Source organism: Tachyglossus aculeatus, chromosome X1 (genome assembly GCF_015852505.1).
Source record: "Tachyglossus aculeatus isolate mTacAcu1 chromosome X1, mTacAcu1.pri, whole genome shotgun sequence".
In the NCBI taxonomy this organism is placed as follows: Eukaryota; Metazoa; Chordata; class Mammalia; order Monotremata; family Tachyglossidae; genus Tachyglossus; species Tachyglossus aculeatus.
Genome location: NC_052101.1, coordinates 105296294 through 105315437, shown reverse-complemented (window position 1 = coordinate 105315437; position 19144 = coordinate 105296294). Strand labels below are relative to the sequence as shown.

At 43.5% G+C, this 19144-nt stretch overlaps 1 non-coding gene across 1 annotated transcript; it reads right to left on the bottom strand.

Annotated features, from left to right (window-relative positions):
* Positions 1 to 998: 998 nt before the first annotated feature.
* On the bottom strand, positions 999 to 1136 carry LOC119920466. The gene has a single exon (XR_005448209.1). It is a non-coding gene; the product is annotated as a small nucleolar RNA SNORA7 (small nucleolar RNA).
* Between the last annotated feature and the right edge of the window lie 18008 nt (positions 1137 to 19144).

The window sequence follows — 19144 nt, the reverse complement described above, 5'->3', positions numbered from 1 at the left end:
TCAAAGTGATTCAGACCAGTGGGCATGCTTATGTTGAATTCTAGATAATTTGTATATAGAGAGCATTCTCATTTTACCATGTAAAAGGAAGGCTGCATCTGTTCTAGACTAAGTATATTTTAGGCATCAGGTTTTATGGAACTATTAGTTTCTAGTCCTAGCTCTGCCAGTGAACTTGGGCAAGTCACTTAATCTCTTTGTGCTTCCTTTTCCTCATTTGCATAGCCTACTGGAAAGAGTACTGGCCTGGAAGTGAGAGGACCAGGGCTCTGATCCTGGTTTCACCACCTGCCTGTTGTGTGACCTTGGACAAGTTAAATGCTTACTATATGTCAAGCACTGTTCTAAGTGCCGCATTCATTCTTTCGTTCATTCAATCGTATTTATTGAGAGCTTACTGTGTGCAGAGCTCTGTACTAAGCGCTTGGTAAGTACAAGTCGGCAACATATGGAGACAGTCCCTACCCAACAATGGGCTCACAGTCTCGAAGGGGGAGACAGACAACAAAACAGTTTTGCTGCAGTGGATGCAAATCATTCAGGTCAGAGAGACTAAGTGACTTGCTCAAGGTCACACAGCAGGCAAGTGACAGAGCTGGGATTAGAGCCCAGGGCCTCTGCTGCCAGGCCAGTGCTCTTTCTATTACCTCCCCTCACTGTAGACAGCATCACCATTCTCTCCATCTCTCAAGCCCATAATCTCAGCATTATCCTCATCTTTCTCATTCAGCCCCCATATTCGATCTGTCACCAAACCCTGTTGGTTCCACCTTCTTGTCTTATGCTGTTGAGTAGCCTCCTACCCATAGCAATGCAATGGACACATCTCTCCCAGAATGCCCCGCCTCCATCTGCAATCATTCTGGTAGTGTAGCCATAGAGTTTTCTTGGTTAAAAATATGGAAGTGGTTTACTGTTGCCTCTTTCCATGCAGTAAACTTGAGTCTCTGCCCTCGATTCTCTCCTGTGCCGCTGCTGCCCAGCGCAGGTGAGTTTTGAATTGTAGCAGATTGCTTTCCACTTGCTAGTCACTGCCCAAGCTAGGAATGGAATGGATATGACTCTGCTTGACTCTCCCTCCAGTTGTCAAGGCTGGTAGAGTATTGGAAACTCTCCAGGTGCAACCCTGAGAGGGTGATCAACCTTTACAACATCGCTAAAACCTACCCTTTCCTCTCCATCCAAACTGCTACTACGTTAATCCAAGACTTATCCTAACCAGTCTTAACTATTGCTTTAGTCTCCTCCCTGCCTCCAGTCTCTCCTCACCTTAAGTCCATATTTCACTATTTTGCCTGGATTAGTTTTCTACAAAACTGTTCAGTCCATGTTTCCCTCCTCCTGAAGACCTTCTAGTGGTTACCCATCCAACTCTGTATCAAACTCATTACAATTGGCCTTAAAGTACTCGATCACTTTGGCCGCTCCCACCTTACCTCTCTGATTTCCTACTACAACCCAGCCTGCATACTTCAGTACCCTAATGCCACCCTACTCACTTTACCTCAATCTTATCTATCTTGCTTCTGACCCCTTGCCCGCAGCCTGTTTCTGGTCTGGAATGTTCTCCCTTTTCACATTTGACAGACGATCACTCTCCTCTCATTCAAAGCCTTATTAAAATCACATCTCCTCCGAGAAGCCTCCCCCATTCTCTCACTCCCTTTCACATTGCCCTTGCACTTGGATTTGATCCTTTTATTCACCCCACCCTCATCCCTATAGCACTTATTTGCATAATTGTTATATATTTATTCATTTTAATGCCTGACTCGCCCTCTAGACTATAAGCTCCTTGTAGTCAGGGGACATGTCCACCAACTCTGTTGTACTCTTCTAAGTGCTCAGTACAGTGATCTGTACAGTAAGTGCTCAATAAATGATTGGAGATGAGGGTGGCGCTATGTTGGTCACTCCTTTTTCAACTCACACAGTCCGCTGTATGCTGGTGGGTTTACATACTCCGCGAATGACCATTCATATCAGTTTCTTGCTACATAAAGTGACTTATCCAAGACTTCCAGATTCCTAAAGTTTGAAGTCTCATCCAAGATGCATTTAGATTTCAGGCACTACCCTGTGAGTAGAGCTGATTATCAGAAAATCAGGGTGTTTCTGTTCACCACAAGCAGTATTTAGCCCCTGAATAAGTGACAAATGCAGGTATTCAACTCTGGTAAAGGTGAATTTTTTATTATTATTAAGATGTTGTACATCTCTTTGAACTTGATTGGTGCTATTTGGAAGCATGAAACACTTTCTTCACAAAGATTTCCATTGAAGTCTTTCAGCCTGCTAAACAGGGGAGTGAAACACCTGAGTTAAAGGTTTGGAACTTCTTTGATCTACTCAGGATATCTGATAGTTGGCACTTCATTTATAAATTGAAACACATGATGCCTGAATTCAGAACTCTATTCTGCTGCTCTTCAGGGAGAACAAGGAGATTTTTTATAATCTGCAAAACCTAGGTAGACAGTTGGGTCACCTTTGATAGGTAATGGGGCTTTTCAAATGTAGAATTCAAATAATGTGAAAATCCATAGGGGCTGTAACTCAGTGTAACTCGATGTATTTTCTGTATCACACTATGTTCATACATTGCCTTATCATTTATGTATTCATATTGCATCAGTCAAGCAGTGGTATGTATCTGTTTGGGTGCTTACTGTGGGCAGGACAATGTACTAAGTGCTTGGGAGAGTGAGACACAACACTGACAGACATATTCCTTGCCCACCAGTGTATTCCTGTGGATTCAAAGATATTTAGACTGCTAGGGAAGTTTGGTGTGGTGGGGATTCCTCTTTCAGTGCAACCCTGCACCCAAAAGAGGAATTCTGGTAGCTCATTAAGAATAATAATGATGGCATTTGTTAAGTGATTACTATGTGCAAAGCACTGTTCTAAGCACTGGGGAGGATACAAGGTGATCAGGTTGTCCCACGGGGTGCTCACAGTCTTAAACCCCATTTTACAGATGAGGAAACTGAGGCCCAGAGAAGTTAAGTGACTTGCCCAAAATCACATAGCTGACAATTGGCAGAGCCAGGATTTGAACCCATGACTTCTGACTCCCAAGCCTGTGCTCTTTCTACTGAGCCACGCTGCTTCTCCAAGGCTGTAAGCAGAAGGGAGTCAGAATTGACAAGACTGCAAAATGCCTTTTCATGTGCAAATGACTCGAGAACCTCTTAAATAGTCCTTTGCAAAATTCTCCCTTTTCCTTTAGGCTTTGAGCCCCATGTGGGACAAGGACATCTCTGATCTGATTATATTGTATCTGCCTCATCGCTTAGCACATATAAGTGCTTAGCAAATGTCATTATTTTATTCATATCATTTATTTTAAATTCATGGTACTGAACTTCACAGTTTTTTGCACGTTAAGGTTCTTTCTTGCTCCCTTCCCCATTGTCCCCTTTTAAATTTTATTGAGATGTCAGTAAATTTTCATGCATCCTTAGTATGGTTGGACCAAATGGCACTGAACACCAATCTAAATCCAAACAGAAAAACCATGAAACAAATGACCCCACCATGCCTTTTGGTAAAGCTGGTTAAATGCAAACTAAGACTGTGTTTAGATTACATCTTTGAAATGGAAGCTGATTGTATTTTAATCCAAACAAGTTAGTCAAGGCAGCTAGACTAGGAAGGCGATCATTATGAACTTTCCATGTCCAAGCCCCACTAGATTACTTGAAAAATTGGAAGACACTAAAGGGAATCATTTGTGAAGACAGTGTATCATGCTTTAAAATCATTTCAAATATGCTCAACATGTGGATAGCATAGCTTCATAATAAGAAGCTCAATTTCAGGGAGGATGAAGGGAAGACCCATTTGGTATGACTTGTTAGTCTCCTTATACCTCTTTCAAGACTTTTCTATAAATACTGGAGTTGAACAATAGGGAATGTGGTCCTGAGACTTCCCTTCCTTATGGGGTTCAAGAAAGATACATGTTTCCTCTAAAACTGGAAGGGAAGAATTGAGCCTACTGAATGGAAATCCACTCAGTGAGTGGGGAGTAAATGATTTACGTTTGGGAGGTGCACCATAGCATTAACACATCTCCAAGAAATAATCCTTCCTTTACTCAGTTTCAGGACCACAATTAAAAGGGAAAAAAATCATTTAACTCCTTTTAAGAAGAAAGTTTGCCTCATTTTCTTCAGGTCAAAGTTGAAATTTCACCTGAACACAACAAGCTATTCATTATAAATACAATCAGAAGGAAAGGATTTCAACAAGAACTATCAAGAATTGAACTCTTCTCTCTTGGAAGCATCAAATTTACCTTACTGAGAGGATGACTTGATATTCAAGCACTCTTTGGTGAATGGCAGCTTTCAGTAGAAAATGTCTGCACAGAAATTAAAACACTTAGATCTGGCTTACACCCTACCAAGTTCATGAGAGGATTTAGCCTTAGACTTCAAATTAGTCTTCATGAATAATCAAAATAATTTTCCTTTACAGCTCAGGCATTCTACTTAAGATTAGTCAATACTTCCAGAAGCCAAACTATTTCAATTGAAGACTGCATATATTTCAAAATTAATAATATAATTTGACACTGAAGACTAAGACAAATAGTTGGTAGTATTTATCATGTTACCTGATTATTACTGAAAACTACTATGACAAATCTTCAAATACTGAGTGTGACCAAGGGTTTAGGGATATCAATATTTGTTTTAAATAACTCTTTGCACTCACCAGTGTACCATCTGTCTTTTATTAAATTCAAAGCTCATAAGTATTATGACTGTAATAATGACTGCATATAGTTTGGATAAAGTATACTTTTTGTAATAGAGCAAATCATTTGTCTACATGGTTTTCTGCAGAAATAACTGTGGTGAGCCCACAATAAGCTGCCTTATTACTGACTGTTTGTGAACCCGCAAACAACAAGGAAGAGACTCTTGAAGTCACTGATGGGCTCTACCTGAGATAGGTGACTGCTGGCCTGTCAGGGAGGAACATGAAGGGAGGTGAGGCTTTCTCTCCCTTTTCTACCTAGTAATGGGCCTGGACAAACAATGACTGTCACATGGAGCCACAGTCGGTGGTTACTTTGCACACAAGGAAGCACATGCAGAAAACATACACAGAGGCATATAAGAAGCAGCAGGAGAACAGCACTCAAAAGCAGCAGAAGGTAGCGACACTTGGAAGCAGAAAGAAGAAGCATCGGCAGAGTGGGCATCCTTGACCAGCAGACTGGTACTGGACCATTGGTGGAATGAGTGAGAGTGTATATGTGTCAGTCCATTGCCTGGGCTTCTGCTGCAAAGGGGTGGAAGCTATAGGGGTGCAGGGACCTGAGGAGCAGTGAGTAGGATGCTCCCAAATCTGTGGTAGAATAATGATGATGAAGATGGTGTTTAAGCACTTACTATGTGCTGAGCACTGTTCTAAGCACTGGGGAGGATACAAGGTAATCAGGTTGTCCCACCTGGGGCTCACAGTCTTAATCCCCTTTTACAGATGAGGGAACAGAGGCACAGAGAAGTTGTCACACAGCTGATCAGTGGTGGAGCTGGGATTAGAACCCACAACCTCAGACTCCCAAGCCCGGGCTCTTTCCACTGATCCACGCTGCTTCTCTAGGAATAAGGAAACCAGAGGGCTTTGGGACCCACTGCTGGGATCCAGTGGTGGCTGACTGGGATCTGGACACTCCTACAGTGACTCTGAGACCTCCTTTGGACTGGATTTAGGGCTGAAAACCCCTGGTAATGTCACAGGTCCATACCTCCTAAGTACTTTGATGCCCACCTCACCCCTATAACACTTGCAAACATATCCTTATACTCTGTTGCTTCCCCTATATGTAATTTATTAATGATAGTGATAAGAATAATTTGGTATTTGTTATTCACTTACTGTGTGTCAAGCACCATACTAAGCTCTAGGGTAGATATGAGATAATCAGGTTGGAAACAACCACCGTTCCACAGGGGGCTCACAGTCTAAGTCAGAGGAAGAACTGGTTGGCATTTTCAGACAAGCATCATGGCTTGGTGGATAGTACAAGCGCTTAGTACAGTGCTCTGCACACAGTAAGCACTCAATAAATACAATTGAATGAATAGAGCACAGGCCTGGGTGTCAGGACCTGGCTTCTAATTTCAGCTCCACCATGTGTCTGCTGTGTGACCTTGGACACGGCACTTAACTTCTCTGGGTCTGTTACCTCATCTGTAAAATGAGGATTGAGTGTGAGTCCCATGTGTGACAGGGACTGTGTCCAACGTGATGAACTTGTATCTACTTCAGTGCTTAGAACAGTGCTTGGTACATAGTAAGTGCTTAACAAGTACCATAATTATCATTATTATTATCCTTGTCTCATCTCATTCAACCCACATATTCAATCTATTACTAAATCCTGTCAGTTCAACCTTCACAACATAGCTAAACTCTGCCTTGTCCTCTCCATCCAAACTGCTACCATGTTAATCCAAGCACTCATCCTATCCCATCTTGATTATTGCACCAGCCTCCTTGCTGACCTTACCTCCAGTCTCTCCCAAGTCCAATCCATACTTCACTTTGCTAGCTAGATGTTTTTCTACATAACGTTCCATCCATGTTTCCCCACACAGGAACCTCCAGTGGTTTCTTATTCACCTCCTCATCAAACAGAAACTCCTTATCCTTATTTTAAAATGGTCACCTTGATCCCTCCTACCTCTCCCCACTGCTCTCCTACAACCCAGCCTACACTCTTTGCTTGTCTAAAGCCAACCTACTCACTGTACCTCAATCTCATAAATCTTGCCCCGACCACTGATACATGGCCATTCCTTCCAAATTTTGTATGTTAATAATGACATTTATTGAGTGTTAACAGTGTGCAGAACATTATACTAAGCACTTAGGAAAATACAGTACAGTAGAGTTAGTAGACATGATCCCTGCCCACAAGGAGCTTACATTCTAGAGGATATAAAGAATAACTCTTTAAGTATATTTGCTACCCCTATTTTTCAAACATTGTTCTATATTCTGCCTCTTCGTGATTCCATTTTCTCAAGAGTCTGCTTTTGACTCCCTTTTTTCCTAACTGTCACTTGCTAAGCTTGATTGACTAAGCTATCTCCCAGATGTCCAAAGTTATGTCCTGTCACCTGAGATTTTACTCATTTCTCTATCTTGTTTAGTTTCCAAGCTTTAATTTTAATATAGGGCAGCTCTATGAAATCCTCTTAACATTTGCTCTTCTCACAAGTCTTGTACAGCAAAGAAGATATGCCACTAACACCGCTTTAATGCTACTAGACTGTGTTCCAGAATATTTGGCTTCCAGGCCTATGCTCTATCCACTAGGCCATGCTGCTTCTCTGTTTCACTGACATTGTCCTCTCCTGGTTGTCATCCTATCTCTCTAGCTCCTCCTTCTCAGTCTCTTTCACAGACTCCTCTGCTTCCCACCCTTTAATAGGGGGAGTCCCTAATGGCTCAGTTCTGGGTCCCCTTCTATTCTCCACCTACACCCACTCCCTTGAGCTCATTTGTTCCCATGGCTTCAATTAGCATATCTGTGTGGATGCTGACCAGATCTCCATCTCCAGCCCTGATCTTTCTCCTTTTACAGTCTCATATTTCCTCCTGCCTCCAACACATCTCAGCGAGGATGTCACACTGACATCTCAAACTCAACCTGTCTAAAAACCTAATTCCTTCCCTGTCTTTCTCATTGCTGTAGACAACACAACTATCCTCCTTGTCTCAGAAGCCTGTAATTCCTGGCATTATCCCTGAATCATCTTTCTCATTCAACTCTAATCTGTCACCAAATTCTGTAGGTTCTACCTTCACTGTAGTCCTAGAATCCAGTCTTTCCTCTGTATATAAACTGTAACCATGCTGACCAAAACACTTATCATATCCCACCTTGACTAATAATAATAATAATAATAATTGTGGTACTTTAACACTCACTCACTCTGGCAGGCACTGCACTAAGCGCTGGGGTGGATACCAGCAAATCGAGTTGGACACAGTCCCTATCCCATGTGGGGCTCACAGTCTCAATCCCCATTTTACAGATTAGGGAACTGAGGCCCAGGGAAGTGAAGTGATTTGCTCAAGGTCGCAGAGCTGGGATTAGAACCCATGACCATCTGACTCCAAGGCCCGTGCTATATCCACTATACCATGCTACTTCTCGACTACTGCAACAGGCTCCTTGCCTACCTGCTTATCTTCTTTCTCTTCCCACTCCAGGCCTTACCTCACACTGGTAACTAGGTCATTTTTCCAAAAACATGTTCAATTCAGGTCTCCTTACTCCTCAAAAATCTTAGGTGGTTGTCCATTCACCTCCGCATCTAACAGTGTTTTATCCACAGTTTGTGTTCAATAAATACCATTGATTCTCCTAAAATTAAAATTAGTGGGATTGGAAAATGGGGTCCTCAGTAGCCAGGAAACCTCTACCTCAGAAAAAGGGAAGTTCTGAGGAAATGTTGCGGTCTGCTGAGTTGGATATTTAATACTGAGAGCTTGGCTGTTTCCACAGAGCTCATTCATGGTAGTGAACCAGAGGGTAAGCCCTATTCTCCTTTACTATCCTTACCCAGGGATCTGGCTTTCAGTCCCATAAACTGAGAGCATGAATGTGTTCCTTAATCCTGGATGAAGTGGTTAGCTCAAGGCTCCTCAAAGAAGGGTAAGTGATTTCTGGAGGCTTAAGAAAAGCTGGATTTTAAAATCCAGGGGTCCAAAACTGAAGAACTGAATGACCAGATCACTGTTTTGTTAGAATCACAGGGAGCACTCACTTATCTGTCTTGAGTTGCTTTTGTAATTTTACATAAGAATCGGAATGTTATAATTGATTTCCTGCTGAGCTATTAGAAACCCCGGTAACATCTGTCATCGGTCACTTACTAGCAAGATTTGTGTTGAATATTTAATGTTAAGTATGATCTGTAGATGATGTTGATGGAACTGCTCTACAAGTCAGATGTGGTGTCAGTGGTAAATCCAGGCCCCACTGAAGTAGAGCAGATCGAACACCACAATTGCTCTTCCGACCTTCAGGTTGGTTAGAAACCGGATGCCAAGTTGACTGCTCACTCTGAGTCTCACAGAAGTCATGCTGTCCTTGCTCATTTGGTTTCTGTTCTTTTGCCTATCCTTTAAGAGCTTTTCTGGTTTTATGCTATATTCCATTCAGATCCCTGGTTGGGAAAAGTTTAAACTGATAGTCCACAGCAGGTCTGGGCAGGAACTTTGGGGAAAAAATAATTCCATCAAATACCAACTCATTCCTACATGTGAAATTAGGGGCACTTGGAATCTTAAAATAATTTTGTTGGTCTTTGATACAACTTAATTTCCACATTTTTGAGTAGCAAAATTCCTGTATGTTTTGGGATTGGCAATTAAATGATTATGGTGCTTAATCGTCATCTAGACTATGAGCTCACTGTGGGCAGAGATTATCTCTCTCTCTTACTGTATTGTACTTTCCCAAGTGCTTAGTACACTGCTCGGCACACAGTAAGCACTCAATAAATATGACTGAATGAATGAATATGGGTTAAGTGCAGGGGTAAATATGAGTTTGTCAGGTTGGATACAGTTTAAAAAAATAGATTTTACCAAATGAAAAATAAACGATCTAAGGACTCCGGGCGCCTTAGCCTCCCATGGCACTGGGTGAGTGTTATACTTAGGAGGGGTGCCAGTATCCTTGCAATCGAGTTCTCATTTTCACTAAGGACAGAAGAGGCTGGCCTCCCACCTAAATCTTATGTGGAACTGCTTCCCATAGCCCCTGTCCCCAGTATAAAGGTTGGTTTGTAACAATATGTCCTATTATTTGGCGAAGGGAAAAATAAACTCTTTGCTCACATTTTTTTCTCAAGTCACTACGTGGCAACTGCACCTCTATGAATGAGGGGTGTGTGATTGAGAACTATGGGCAAGCTCTATTATCATTTAACCTAACCCGCCTTGTTTACTGGATCAGCCTCCTTGCTGACCTCCCAGCCTCCTGTCTCTCCCGACTCCAGTCCATACTTCACTCTGCTACCTGAATCATTTTTCTACAAAAATGTTCAGTCCATGTTTCACCATTCCTCAAGAAACTCCAGTGGTTACCCTTCCACAACCTCATCAAACAAAAACTCCTCACCATTGCCTTTAAAGCATTCTGTCACTTTAATCACCTTGACCCCTCCCGCCTCACCTTGCTACTCTCCTACTACAACTCACACACTTCGCTCCTCTAATGTTAACCTTCTCACTATACCTCGATCTTATCTCTGTCATAGAGAAGCAGAGTGACTCAGTGGAAAGGGCATGGGCTTTGGAGTCAGAGGTCATGGGTTCAAATCCCTGCTCTGCCAATTGTCAGCTGTGTGACTTTGGGCAAGTCACTTAACTTCTCTGGGCCTCAGTTACCTCATCTGTAAAATGGGGGTTAAGACTGTGAGCCCCCCATGGGACAACCTGATCACCTTGTATCCTCCCCAGCGCTTAGAACAGTGCTTTGAACATAGTAAGCGATTAATAAATGCCATCATTATTATTATTGCCAACCACTCACCCTCATCCTGCTCTGTTATTGCCAACCACTCACCCTCATCCTGCCTCTGGACTGGAACACCTTCCGTCCTGAAATCCAACAAACAATTACTCTCCCCCTTCAAAGCCATATTGAAGGCACAGCTCCTTCAGGAAGGCTTCCCTTACTAAGCCTCCTTTCCTCTTCTCTGACTCTCTTCTGCATCAACCCTGACTTGCTCCCTATAGTCATCCCCCACATTCAGCCCCATAACACTTATGTACATATCTATAATTTATTTATATTAATATCTGTCTCTCCTCACCTAGACTGTAAGCTCATTGTGCTGAAGGGAATGAGTCTGTTTATTGTTACATTGTACTCTCCCAAGAGTTTAGTGCAATGTTCTACATACAGTAAGCACTCAGTAAATATGATTGACTGTTATTAGGAGTTCTATGGGCAGGAGTTTCCGTGGAGCAATTTGGTATTAAATAATACCTTTGTAGTATAAAAAATATTCACTCCCTGGAGTCAAATAGTTCCTGGGGGAATTGGTGAGGAAAAATACAATCAGTCCAAATGAATGAGAAACATAGATTACATTTCTATAAATAATAGTAATAGTAATATTGTCACAGGAACATTTTTTGGAACTGTTTATTGTGTGCAGAGCACTGTACTAAGATGGAAAATAATAGAGAAGCAGCGTGGCTCAATGGAAAGAACACGAGCTTGAGAGTCAGAAGTCATGGGTTCAAATCCCAGCTCCGCCAATTGTCAGCTGTGTGACTTTGGGCAAGTCACTTCACTTCTCTGTGCCTTAGTTTCCTCATCTGTAAAATGGGGATTAAGACTGTTAGCCCCACGTGGGACTACCTGATAACCTTGTATCCTCCCCAGTGCTTAGAACAGTGCCTTGCACATAGTAAGCACTTAACAAATGCCATCATAACTATTATTATTATCAATACTAAGTAGGGAGGGTTGGTGATGGATGTATGGAGTAAGGTGAAACAACCAAAGAAATATAAAGAAACTTTGTTGTTAAAGAAATAGCTTTATGTGCCTCACTGCTCAGGCAGGGTTGCTCCGAGTTCTACAATCACCATAGCCACTGCCACAGCCACCCCAATGATCTAAAAATTACAGAAGACCTCAGGGTCCTGCTTTTTGTCCTTGTCCTGCCATGGAGAGAGCAGGATGGGGCCTGATGTCCAGGGAAAGGTGGCTGCAACGTGTCTTCTCTGCAGCCCAGTAACAGAGGAGTCATCTCAGGCTGCTGCTTTGCTCCCTCCCTACCATGGTGGGAAGTCCTCTTGTTTGCTGTGTTTGAGCTAGGTTAAATTTTCAGTTTTGCAAATCAACTGATTTCAGATGGGTTTGAAATATATCTAATTTGTTAATCAATCAGTGGAACTTATCGAGCACTCAGTCTATGCAAGCACTGTACTTAGCACTTGGGAGAGTACAATGGAGGATCTAGACACTATCTCCTGCTCTCAAGGAGTCAGTCAATCATATTTATTGAGTGCTTACTGTATGAAGAGCACTGTACAAAGCAGTTTGGAGAGTACAACAGACATATTTCCTGCCCAAAGCTTTATTGGGCAGACACTAAAATAAATTGCAGGTATGGAAGGCAACTGGATAAAAGAATATCAAAGTGCTGTGGGGTGGGAATGGAGACAGGAATACCTCAGTGCTGGTGAGGTGAAACTAAATGCATTGGTGAAGCAGTAGGGAGAGAAAATAGGGGGGAAGGAAGAGGAGTTGGCCAGGGAAGACTTCATGGACGAGATATGATTTTAGTAGGGATATCTGACCAAACTGTGTTTGTATGTTCAGAGTGCCGTTTTTCTCAGAAGACAGGATTGTGAATAGGTTTCACCTCAGCACACTGCATTAGCCCAGAGGTCAAGGATATCTGCACTGACTGAAGACAGTTGAAGTTGAATATCAGGGTGCTCATTTGATTGATCAAACAATCAGTGGAATTTATTGAGCACCTTCTATGTACTGGGTACTGTACTAAAGTGCTTGGGTAAGTACAATAGAATTAGTAGACATGATCCCTGCCTTCAGTGAGTTTACATTGTTGAAGGCTATCCATTCAGTAGCAAACCTCTTTGGATAAAAGGAGCACTGTTTTGAATACTGAATGTAAGGAAGGGCAGTGTGTGTGTGTGTGTGTGTGTGTGTTTGAAGAGAGGCAGCATGGCTTAGTGGCAAGAGCACAGGCTTGGGAGTCAAAGGTTGTGGGTTCCAAACCCGGCTCCACCAATTGTCAGCTGTGGGACTTTGGGTGAGTCATCTAACTTCTCTGAGCCTGTTACCTCATCTGTAAAATGGGGATTAAGACCATGAGCCCCCTGTGGGACAACCATATTACCTTGTAACCTCCCCAGTGCTTAGAACAGTGCTTTGCATGTAGTAAGTGCTTAATAAATACCATTATTATTATTATTATTATTATTATTATTACCCCAGTGCTTAGAACAGTGCTTGGCATATAGTAATCACTTAACAAATACCATAATCATTTATTTATTTATTTATTTATTTATTTATTTATGTATTTATTAGAGTTTGGCTGACATCCTATGTATACATACACACAGACTAGGAACTCAACCAGTGAGGACTATTGTGAGCAGCTTAGTATGGTGTAAGCACAGAGTAAACACTTAACAAATAGAACTATCAATATTATTATCAGTACTACTATTATTATTAGAAAGAGAAAGATATAATAGTCCTAGATCCCCATGGATTGACTTGACTCTATATATGAATGGCGGCCACTGAAATACGGTCAATTTAGGTTTATAATATCTGTGGAAAACCAGCTACAGCATTCCCAGAGCATATGTCCTAGAATCATGACTGCAAAATCTTTGGTCTTTAAAAAGTGCATTTAGTTAAGATCACACGATGCAATTATATTCCACTTTAATTGAGTTACCATGCAGATCGTTGGCAATCTAGTAGTAATCAAATATAACCAATTAGAGTTGTGATTTTTTTCCCCCTTGCCTTCTGGCTATATTGGGCACACAAAAAGGGTGTCCTTTGCTGTTCCGTTATACTTAATGTTTGTGGCAACTGGTGCTGTTTTTACCTCCTTATCTCTTTTTCCATATGAAGCTTTTTCTCAGAGAACTACTCCCTTCTTGGTAGCCGTATGCCACGCAGGTCTATCCTCAGCAATTGTCACCCAGTTTTCAACCAGGATCCAGCATTCTGAGACTTTGATTTACTGTCCTTAAAACTTTTCCTCTGCTCACCTTACCAGCTGTGTGGGGACATCTGCTACCACTCTCCTTAGGAGCATAGCATAGAAAACACCCAAACAGCATCTCGTTGCAGTCCAAGCTCTTTTATTCCCAACATCTCACAGGTCCATGTGTTGCCTGCAAATCTGGTCCCTTAGCTCTTTGTTCACTTACCCAATCCTTCCCCTAGACAGTCACACTGGTACAAATCCTCCATGCCCTTTCATTGGTTGTTAGGCCATCAGTACGTTCCCTCAGTCAGTCGGTGGTCATCACCACCGTTCGCTCCTCCTGGTAGGGAATGTCAGAATCCACCATCATGGGTTACCTGCTACCACTTGGCCAGGGGCTGGGGCTTCAGCACTGGGCAGAGGCTAAACACGGGGTCCAGACCCTTCCCAGGCTCCATAGCACAGGAGGGCAGAGCCCTGCCACCACGGGACTGAGCTCTGGGGAGCAGGAGGGGAAGAAGGCATCTGGTGAGGTTCAGGTCAAGTCCCGTTTGCCTTTCCACTCCAGATACATGGGACCGGGCAGAACTGGGGGGAAGTTACCTGGGCTCTGATCTCTGAGGAGGGGGGAAGGGGACGCCAGCCCCTCAGGCACCCACCTTTGCTCCTGCCTACATCTCAGACCCAATGCAGTGCAGCTGTCTCCCAACCCCACCACAGAAGCTTGAGTTTCTGCGCAAGGCTCCATGGCACCTGGTTTGGGGGCTGGGGGTGGGTGGAAACGTGGAAGTTGTGGAGTGGGGGGCAGGGACCAGTGTTGGCTCTATGGTGGAAGCAATCCAGGGCTCACCCCTGCCATGGAGCTTGAGTCCAAGGAAGGCAAGGGGAAAAAAAATCATCATCATCATCATCAATCGTATTTATTGAGCGCTTACTGTGTGCAGAGCACTGTACTAAGTGCTTGGGAAGTACAAATTGGCAACATATAGAGACAGTCCCTACCCAACAGTGGGCTCACAGTCTAAAAGGGGGAGACAGAGAACAAAACCAAACATACTAACAAAATAAAATAAATAGAATAGATATGTACAAGTAAAATAAATAAATAAATAAATAGAGTAATAAATATGTACAAACATATATACATATATACAGGTGCTGTGGGGAAGGGAAGGAGGTAAGATGGGGGGATGGAGAGGGGGACGAGGAGGAGAGGAAGGAAGGGGCTCAGTCTGGGAAGGCCTCCTGGAGGAGGTGAGCTCTCAGTAGGGCCTTGGAGGGAGGAAGAGAGCTAGCTTGGCGGATGGGCAGAGGGAGGGCATTCCAGGCCCGGGGGATGACGTGGGCCGGGGGTCGATGGCGGGACAGGCGAGAACGAGGTACGGTGAGGAGATTAGCAGCGGAGGAGCGGAGGGTGCGGGCTGGGCTGGAGAAGGAGAGAAGGGAGGTGAGGTAGGAGGGGGCGAGGTGATGGAGAGCCTTGAAGCCCAGGGTGAGGAGTTTCTGCCTGATGCACAGATTGATTGGTAGCCACTGGAGATTTTTGAGGAGGGGAGTAACATGCCCAGAGTGTTTCTGGACAAAGATAATCCAGGCAGCAGCATGAAGTATGGATTGAAGTGGAGAGAGACACGAGGATGGGAGATAAGAGAGAAGGCTGATGCAGTAGTCCAGACGGGATAGGACGAGAGCTTGAATGAGCAGGGTAGCGGTATGGATGGAGAGGAAAGGGCGGATCTTGGCAATGTTGCAGAGCTGAGACCGGCAGGTTTTGGTGACGGCTTGGATGTGAGGGGTGAATGTGAGAGCGGAGTCGAGGATGACACCAAGATTGCTGGCTTGTGAGACAGGAAGGATGGTAGTGCCGTCAACAGAGATGGGAAAGTCAGGGAGAGGGCGAGGTTTGAGAGGGAAGACAAGGAGTTCAGTCTTCGCATTGTGCTATCCCCTTGGCAGGGAGAGAGCAGTCTTTTGGGTACCTGATAGTAAATCATGGCCAGTCACTCCAGTCCTGTGCAGTCCTTGGCCACCTACTGTACCCTAGGAGGATGAAGTAGGTGCCCGGTCTGGGGAGACTGGGAGCTGGGATGGTGTTGGGTAGAGCCTGCATTGGGAATCTGGATCAACATTCCCCTGTGCCTCTCCAACATAGCAGGATCCAGATTTCCAGTGCAGTCTCTGCTGAGACGGGAGAGAGGTTCCAGCCACGTCACTCCCAGAAACCCTCCACTGATGGCAACAAATACCACTCAGCCCTGGGGAGGGGCACTACCAACATCTCCCTTCTCCCACCTCCCCTTAGCCTGACTGAATATCTCTGCTCTCTAAGGCTCCGGAAGGCCCTTCTACAATTCTCTGCTGCTGCTATCTCTGCTCTGGGAACTGTAAGATGGTGTTGGTTAGCACCCTATCAGATTCCCCTCCTGGGCATTCTGTACCCTCTGATGCCCAAGGTCAGAGTAGGCAGGGTGGCAGATCCCATATACTCCACGTGCTCAAAAGTCAATATCCAGGATACAGCTGGATGAATAGAGACTTGTGTGGGGGCACCAAGCTCCATATTCCCTTCTGATGATAATAACAATGGTGGTATTTGCTAAGTGCTCACTACGTGCCAAGCACTGTTCTAAGCATTGGGGGAGCACAAGGTAATCAGGTTGTCCCATGTGGGGCTCACAGTCTCAATCCCCATTTTACAGATGAGGGAGCTGAGGCACAGAGAAGTTAAGTGACTTGCCCAAGGTCACACAGCTGACCAGTGGCAGAGCCGGGATTAGAACCCATGACCTCTGACTCCCAAACCCTTTTGCTCTTTTCGCTAAGCCACGCTGCTTCTGATCTTAGAGTTAGAGAAGCTTCAGCATGACAACCTCAACTGTTGGAAAATATTTTGGCACACCTTGTGTTTTTTGTTAAATATATTTTGGGGAGTCAGAGGATTTGGGGGCTCTAATCCTGCATCTGCCACTATATTCTGCTGTGTGACCTTGGGTAAGTCACTTGACTACTCTGTTTCCCCATCTGTGAAATGTGGATTCAACACGTGTTCAGAGTCCTATTTAGACTGTGAGTTCCGTGTGGGAAAAGGACTGTGTCCAACGTGACTGCCTTGCATCTTCCCCAGTGATGAGTGCAGTGCTTGGTCACAGTAAGTGTTGTTTAACAAATACAATAACTTGACATCAGCTTTTTTAATTATCATAGCTGAGGCTGTGCTCTGGCTCCGCGCATGCCTTTTGCCACTTGCTGCCTACCCTGCTGGAGCCCTGATTCTCTCTGTCTTCCACCCACTCAACCACTCCTGATGCTCCTTCCCTTCTCCATTTGCCCCACTCCATTTAACCTCCCCACACCTGGATGCCAATTGTTTTAAAAACAAATGAAAAAGGAGCAAATCTTGAGGCACAGACGTTTTGGTTTCAGAGGTTGGCCGTGAAAGGGAGAGAGGATAACGAAGCAAATATTGTGGCTGCACACGCACAGAGACCTGACCATCCCCCCTCTGATGATGCACATGTGCAGAGGCCATCTTAATTATGCCGGCACCTCTGCCACTTGCCACCCTGAGGTGACCAATTACCATGCGGACCTTCTGAAGTTGGGCCTGATTCAGAAGAAGCAGAGGTGAGAACAAGGCGCAGTGAGAAGGGCTACTCACCTTTCGTTTCTTAGACCTATATTTCTAGAATAAATCGAATGGCAAAACTATATTACAGACAACAATGCCTTGGAACACAGTCACTTAACCAGTATCCAACCAGTGATAGAACAGGTTCTCTCTGGATCTGACATAAAGAGAGTGGATATACTGCTGATATGCAATTAGCTGCTGAATGATGAGCTGAGGAGCCATAGACAAGGAGGAAAGAAGAAATCCCATGTGGCACAGGTAATGTTCATTCCTTTTTCATTCATCCAATCGTATTTATTGAGTGCTTGCTGTGTGCAAAGCACCATACTAAGCGCTTGGGACTGTGTGATCTGATTCTAGTATATCTTCCTGAACACTCAGTGTAATACTTGTAATACTTTTAAATACTATTGATATTTATTATTTGAAATGATAGCTTGAGAAGCAGTTGGGGTCTAATGGAAAGAGCATGGGCATAGGAGTCAGAGGACCTGAGTGCTAATCCCAGTGCTTCCTCTTGCCTGCTGTGTAACCTTGGACAAGTAACTGACTTCTCTATGCCTCAGTTTCCTCATCTGCAAAATGGGCATTCAATGCCTTCTCTCCCTTCTACTTAAACTGTGAGCCCCACTTGAGACAGGGTTGGTGTCTGACCTGATTTATATTAATAATAATAATAATGGCATTTATTAAGCATTTACTATGCACAAAGCACTGTTCTCTGTGCTGGGGAGGTTACAAGGTGATCAGGTTGTCCCACGTGGGGCTCACAGTCTTAATCCCCATTTTACAGATGAGGTAACTGAGGTCCAGAGAAGTTAAGCGACTTGCCCAAAGTCACACAGCTGACAATTGGTGGAGGTGGGATTTGAACCCATGACCTCTGACTCCAAAGCCCGTGCTCTTTCCACTGAGCCCCCCCAGCATGTAGCTGCTTCACCCATCTGTAATTTGTTTTACTGTCTGTGCTACTAAACTGTAAGCTTCTTGAAGGTAAGGGTCATGTCTACCAACTCTATTGAATTATGGTATTTGTTAAGCACTGTGTCAAGTCCTGGGGTGGCTATATTCTGCACAGCTTAAGATCAATAAATACCATGGATTGATTTTTTTTCCTATTCAGTGAAAGGGTCGTGTTTTTGATCTCTGTGGTGTGAACATTGCACATTTAAATCTATATCATTGCTGATAGTATAAATAGCAGTAAGATTGGTATTTGTCAAAATTCCTGCCTTTTATAATTGAGAGAACAGGCAGCATTCACTATCAAAAAGTGATATGAAAAAGAAATTACACCATGTGCTTATATTGAATCCAAATTTTAGTTGGAATACCATTCCCTTTAACCTGTCAGTTGTAATGTTTTCGATAATTAGTTACAATGCAGCCTGAAGGATTTCGATTTGTATCACTTTAAAAAAATTCTATTTGCGGCACACACAAACAATTATAAATGATACTATAATGTTTAATCATTCAGTGATGGATTACCTTTACCCAAAAGAATTTAGTGATGGGATTACTGCTCAATTTTACTCTGTCCTGAATTTGTTTTATAAATAACTCAAATGTTATTTTGTATAACAAGAAGTATAAAGATGATTAACAATGAAAGAACCAGATAATAGAGACATACATTAATGAAATTTCATTAGAAATTTTTCTGTAAATACACAGATGATTTATAATTGCGTGCTTGCCCATGCACATACCCCATATACACACACCCCCGCACCCACCCACAAATAGTTTT